At 42.7% G+C, this 6,477-nt stretch overlaps 1 long non-coding RNA gene across 1 annotated transcript; it reads left to right on the top strand.

Annotated features, from left to right (window-relative positions):
• The first annotated feature begins 5,090 nt into the window (after positions 1-5,090).
• LOC132896023 (uncharacterized) lies at positions 5,091-6,234 on the top strand. The gene is made up of 3 exons (XR_009655909.1): positions 5,091-5,328; positions 5,566-5,848; positions 6,165-6,234. It is a non-coding gene; the product is annotated as an uncharacterized LOC132896023 (long non-coding RNA).
• Positions 6,235-6,477: the final 243 nt, after the last annotated feature.

Genomic DNA, 6,477 nt, shown 5'->3' with positions numbered 1-6,477 from the left:
GTGACAGCGCTAACCACTACACCACCGTGCCGCCCGTTCCCTTAACTGCCACAACATTTTCTAGTCTATCCAGAAAAATGGAATGATCAATGGTATCAAATGCTGCACTAAGGTCAAGCAACACAAGCAGCGAGACACAGCCCTGATCAGATGCCAACAGTAGGTCATTTACTACTTTAACCAGAGCAGTCTCTGTGCTATGATGAGGTCTAAATCCTGACTGATACATTTCATGGATGTTATTCCTCTGTAAATATGAGCATAACTGCTGTGCCACAGCTTTTTCATGGATCTTGGAGATAAAGGGGAGGTTTGATATTGGCTGATAATTGAACAGCTGACAGGGATCAAGGTCAGGTTTTTTAATCAGGGGTTTGATAACTGCTAGTTTAAAGGATTTGGGTACATAGCCAATCCTAAGAGAAGAATTTATTATTTTTAGAAGCGGTTCAATTACTTCAGGTATTATCTGTTTGAATAGATGTGTAGGTAAGGGATCTAGTACACAAGTTGAGGCTTTTGATGCAGAGATTAATGAAAGCAATTCAATTTTTCTAAGGGGGGTAAAACATTCTAATTGCTGATCTGATACAGTCTTGTCAGATATTGTTAACTACAGTGTTGTACAACATTGTCTGACCTTAAATTAGTAGTTTGATTTTTTTTTGTCGGATATTCTCAATTCTGTCATTAAAAAAAATCATGAAGTCATTGCTACTACTGCAGGTGTGCATGTGTCTATAGTGGACTTATTCCTGGTTAATTTTGCTACAGTATTAAATAGGAATCTAGGATTATTTTTGTTGCTCAGACCATTGATATTGCAAAAAAAAAAGGAGTCAGTTGCCATTATCTGTAGTCTGCCACCCTGTTGCATGGGGGCCTTTCATATGTTTGAAACCAGTTCTGTTACTATCCAGTTGTACATTCTAATCCCCCATGACCAGCTTGACATCATGACTGGGAACTTCACGATACATGTCTTGTAGTTGTTCATAAAATGAGTCCTTGTCAGCATCCTCTGCATCTTCGGTTGGCACATACATTTGGATCACTGTTGTCTTTGAGAACCAGGTCATGAGAATTGGTCACTCACAGCTCTCCAACCTATTAGAGTTTAGCAGCCTTAGTGTCAAGTATGAGCCCTACACCATGAATATGTTGGTCCTCGTGGAATACAGAATACAAAATTGTCTTATTCTCACTGCAGATCTTTCCACTTTCTGTCCAGCACATTTTGCTTACTCCCAGAATACTCAGTCGATAGTGGTCAAATTCGCAAAGCAGCTGAGCCAATGTTCCACACTGGTATAGGGTTCTAATGTTCCAGGTGGCAATTTGTTTTTTTTTTGTTTGCTGCTCAGAATCAAACTCTTCATCAACCTCTTGGCTTTCCCCCATTCCCGTCATAACTTGGGGAGAGTCTTTCTCTTCACATTGGATATTGTTGGCAATTCTTCTTGCTGTTTCTATAGTGGTTGTAGTTTTCCCCACGTCAGTAGTTCTGGTGGCAGGTTGCTAGCCTGTCTACCACCCTCCTCCTTTCGCATCCAGGCTTGGGACCGGCATTGGTGGAGTCAGGGAATGGTTATAAAAAAATCATCACTCACCTGAAAATGTCCATTTCTACTGTTAGGGCAATAATAAAAAAGTGGACACCAACTGGAACTGTTACAAACTTGCCTGTAAGAGGACCCAAGTTTATTTTACCCCTGCATGCAATGAGGAGGGTAAGAGAGGCAAAAAAAAAAAAAATCCCCAAGGATCACGGTTGGTGAATTACAAGAAAAAGTAAAATCTTGGGGTTTCTAATGCTGTGTCCAAAATCACTCACTCATTCACTCCCTACTCACTATTGAGGGAATTCTATCTAGAGGACTATGTAGTGAGCTCATTGGTAAAATGAAAAAACACTTTAGGACATTACGCCATTATTTACGTCATTACTGTCACACAATTAAAATGGGCCAGACCAGTCTGTTGGTGGGTTTTTAAAATAATAAATACATACATGTATTTTTGTGATAAATACATATTTAATGACCATATTTCCCACATTAACAAATACAAAGTACTTTGTGTCTGCTGTATCTTTCAGTTCTTTTAAATCCAGGCTGAATGCTTTCTTCTTTGCCACTGCCTTTTATTAAATCAAATTTGAAGCTTTTGATTAATTCCTCACTCTGCACTCTAACTTTTATTTTTGTATTTTATCTCTTATTCTATTTTAGCTTATTTTCTATCCTCTTACTATTTTTAATTGCACTTGAATGTCCATTTATAATGTGCTTCTTCTTCAGTCCATTCACCCCCAACAAACTACAATATTATTGCCATTTTCATGCCACAACTTATGAATTTGTCTAGTGCCCATTGTCATAAGGAAAAACAAACTACTGCTATACTCAATCTAAAATTGTCATGCTCCGCCCCGGACATCCACTCCGGAGATTATGGATCTCTCACACCAGCGCCGATCTGGATCCGGGACAGGAGTTCCCTCTCACCCGTATTCACTTCCTGGTTTTCACTGCTGTGTATAAATAAGCTGTTTTCAGGAGGTCTTGTTTGCTTCTTTAGCCATTTCTGTGCCTTGCTTACTGTTCATGGTTAGGCTCTCTTGTGACTTTTTCTTGTTCATGGTTTTTTGCACCAGTGTTTTTGTCTTTGCCTGTCTCATGTTTTTGTCAAGTTGTTTGTCTTATTTTGTCCAGACTATTTTTGCTATTTGTTTTTTGTCCTGTTTGTTTACCATTTTGTCATGCCCTTTTTTCCTTGAATTAAATATTATTTATTGGATTACTGTCTGTGTTCTGCTTGTGGATCCTAACTTCACCATACCTCCACCCACCCTAACAGTATGTTCTGGCCAGCATGGATCCAGCTGAACTCACCCATCTGAGAACGTCCATCTAGCAGCAGGGGACTCTCCTCGCGACCCACCAACAAGACCTACAACAAATTACCCAGAACCTGCCACCTTGTCCAATGCCATCAAGGATGAATTGGTATTGCAGGAACTGCCGTCAGACCTCTCCAGCCTCATGGACCTTGCCGACTGCATCAACGCTCGGATCCAGCAATGGAGAAGAAAGAAGAACCGCCCCAGACTCATCACCTCTCCACCTCCTGCCGCGTCTGTCGCGCCTATGCAGGTAGACTGGGTTCGGGTGTCAGCGGAGGAACGACATCGCTGATGGAGCATGGGGGCCTGCTTCTACTGGGGTCAGCTGGGACACATCTGCCAAGCCTGCCCGCTAAAAGGATGAGCCCACCAGTGAATCAAGGGGCCCTGGTGGGCAACGCTTGGAACCAGTCCCCCACTAATCGTCCGTTACTTCCTGTCATCATTATCCATGACAACCAGCATCACCACCTCCAGGCCCTCGTTGACTCAGGGGTGGACAGGAACCTGATCTGCTCCGCCACTGCCAAGCATCTGGGAATCCTATTACTTGCTCTTGACGTCCCTCTCACTGTCCTGACACTCAATGGCACCAGCTTAACCAGCATCACCCACCTTACCGCCCCACTCACCCTAAGGATTTCCGGTAACCACTCAAACCATCCAGCTTCACATCATGAACAACCCCCACGTACCCATTGTCCTAGGATTACCATGATTAATGCAGCACAATCCCCACCTTAACTGGATTACAGTGGTGCTTGAAAGTTTGTGAATCCTTTAGAATTTTCTGTATTTCTGCATAAATATGACCTAAAACATCAGGTTTTCACACAAGTCCTAAAAGTTGATAAAGAGAACCCAGTTAAACAAATGAGAGAAAAATATTATACTTTGTCATTTATTGAGGAATATGATCCAATATTACGTATCTGAGTGGCAAAAGTATGTGAACCTTTGCTTTCAGTATCTGGTGTGACCCCCTTGTGCAGCCATAACTGCAACTAAATATTTGCGGTAACTGTTGATCAGTCCTGCACACTGGCTTGGAGGAATTTTAGCTCATTCCTCCATACAGAACAGCTTCAACTCTGGGATGTTGGTGGGTTTCCTCACATGAACTGCTCGCTTCAGGTCCTTCCACAACATTTCGATGGGATTAAGGTCAGGACTTTGACTTGGCCATTCCAAAACATTCTTCTTTAACCATTCTTTGTAGAACGACTTGTGTGCTTAGGGTTGTTGTCTTGCTGCATGACCCACCTTCTCCTGAGATTCAGTTCATGGACAGATGTCCTGACATTTTCCTTTAGAATTTGTGGGTATAATTCAGAATTCATTGTTCCATCAATGATGGCAAGCTATCCTGGCCCAGATGCAGCAAAGCAGGCCCAAACCATGATACTACTACCACCACCATGTTTGACAGAGGGGATAAGGTTCTTATGCTGGAATGCAGTGTTTTTCCTTTTTCCAAACATAACGCTTCTCATTTACAGTTTTTCTCAATTGGTTTGGCTCATTTCTTGAAACTGAGATGACATTCTCAAAATAACATGGACAAATCCCCAAACCCACTTGCAATTTCTCACAACAGATTGGCATTTCTCATTGCTTTCATCAAATTGCAAATCCTTTGTACATGTCTCAAGTGTCTAGTGCATCCTTGCAAATGGTTATGTACAAGTGGCCCACAGTTAACACAATCATCCCACATTTAGCACAACTTCCAAATTAATAGATGTTCGTAATCCATCCCAATTAGCTGTTTCTCAATGTAATGGTCGTTCCCTCCAAAACATGTCAGAACAATTTCATCATATAAGTCATCATATGCAGAATAGTCTGCTCAATTGTCAAAATTAGTCAAGGACATAATACAATATAGTATATATATTTTTGGAAGATTTTGGAAGATTTTTGGAATAAATACATGGCAGTCAGGTGAATAAGTGACAGGTGAATTCAGGTTTTGACTAACGATGGAGGAGTTTCCCACATCACAGATGACCAATCCAACAGTTTGTGGAGTTACCTGGCAGGTGTTGTGTATGACTGTGACTGCTGCCATACATGTATACTGTATATAGAGCTTGGCCTGGTGCCAGTACTATTTGCAGAGTGAACATGGAGGAACCTCAACAAGGACAACTTCCAGCTGGAGGAAGGGGAAGAGGAAGAGAAGGAGGAGGAAGGAGAGGAAGAGGAAGAGGAGGAGGGGTGCAGATGCGTGGTGGTGGAGTAGGGGGAAGAGGGCGAGGAGTGCGTAGGCATCACACTGTCCCCGATGAAATTCGAGCCACCATTATTGACCATGTAGTCAATCATGGCCTAACCATGGCAGAGGCAGGGTGCCGAGTGCAGCCTAACGTGCCACGCTCTACAGTCTCCTCCATCATACAACCCTTTCGCAGGGAAAACAGGTATGCACTCAGGCAGTGATGGAATTACAATTTTTTCTAGGAAAGCTGTGTGTGTGTGTGCACGCCTGCACATGTGCGCATGTGTGTAGGCCCATACTGCAAAATCGTATGATGCAGTGTTGCGTATATAAAGTGACAAAGAAAATACTACAGTAAATTGGACAAAATAAAGTAAATTACAGTTGCAGTTTAGAGTAGTATTGCAGTGCAAATTGTCATGTCTGTGTCTATCTGCAGAATTGGGCGACAGCCTCCTTTGGGCGGTAGAAGGAGATTGCTCACAGATCCCCAGGAACAAGCCATCTGCAACATGGTTATACAAAACAATGCCATCACACTCACACAGATCCGCAATGCAGTCCTTCAAGACGAATCCATCTTCCACAATATCAACTCCATTAGCATCTCAACCATAGACCGGGTACTGAAGTGAAATCATATGACCATGAAACAAATATACAGGGTACCATTCGACAGGAACACAGAGAGGGTGAAAGAACTGCGGTACCAGTATGTGCAGGTAAGTCAATTACTGTATTTGTTTTCCACCATTGTAACCTATACACTATGCAGAGGTTCAAAGTTTGGGGGGTTTTCCGTATCTTTACTGTGCCTTTGGAATCCAGTATCTGACCACAGAATTTTGCCTAACGACTGTAACAGAAAACTGTGATCAGTATTTCTCCATTTTGTGTCAAAGACCACGTGGAGTACCTCTGCATAGGCCAGCATAGGTTTGGAACTGCTGCAGGTTATATTGACTTTGTGAAGAACATATTACTGCTGTGTATGACCCATCTACATGATTTGGTTTTACCTATATTTCTCTTTTGTAGAGAATAATTGCATTGGAGGGGATTGAAACACCTCATCTCCTGGTGTTTGTAGATGAGGCTGGTTTCAATCTGGCCAAGAGCCGCAGGCGCAGACGTAACATCATTGGCCAGCGGGCCACAGTGGACGTCCCGGGTCAAAGAGGGGGAAATATTACAATGTGTGCGGCCATTTCTGACAATGGTGTGGCCACACGTATTGCAAGCCTGGGCCCGTACAACACTCAGAGGCTCCTCCTCTACCTGGACCGTCTGTATATGGATTTAGTCCCCGAAAATGAAAGGGGTCTCGAAGCACCCCACCTACCACAGTTTG

The sequence above is a fragment of the Neoarius graeffei genome, chromosome 13 (assembly GCF_027579695.1).
Source record: "Neoarius graeffei isolate fNeoGra1 chromosome 13, fNeoGra1.pri, whole genome shotgun sequence".
NCBI lineage: Eukaryota > Metazoa > Chordata > Actinopteri > Siluriformes > Ariidae > Neoarius > Neoarius graeffei.
This window is presented reverse-complemented; position numbering and strand designations above follow the sequence as displayed.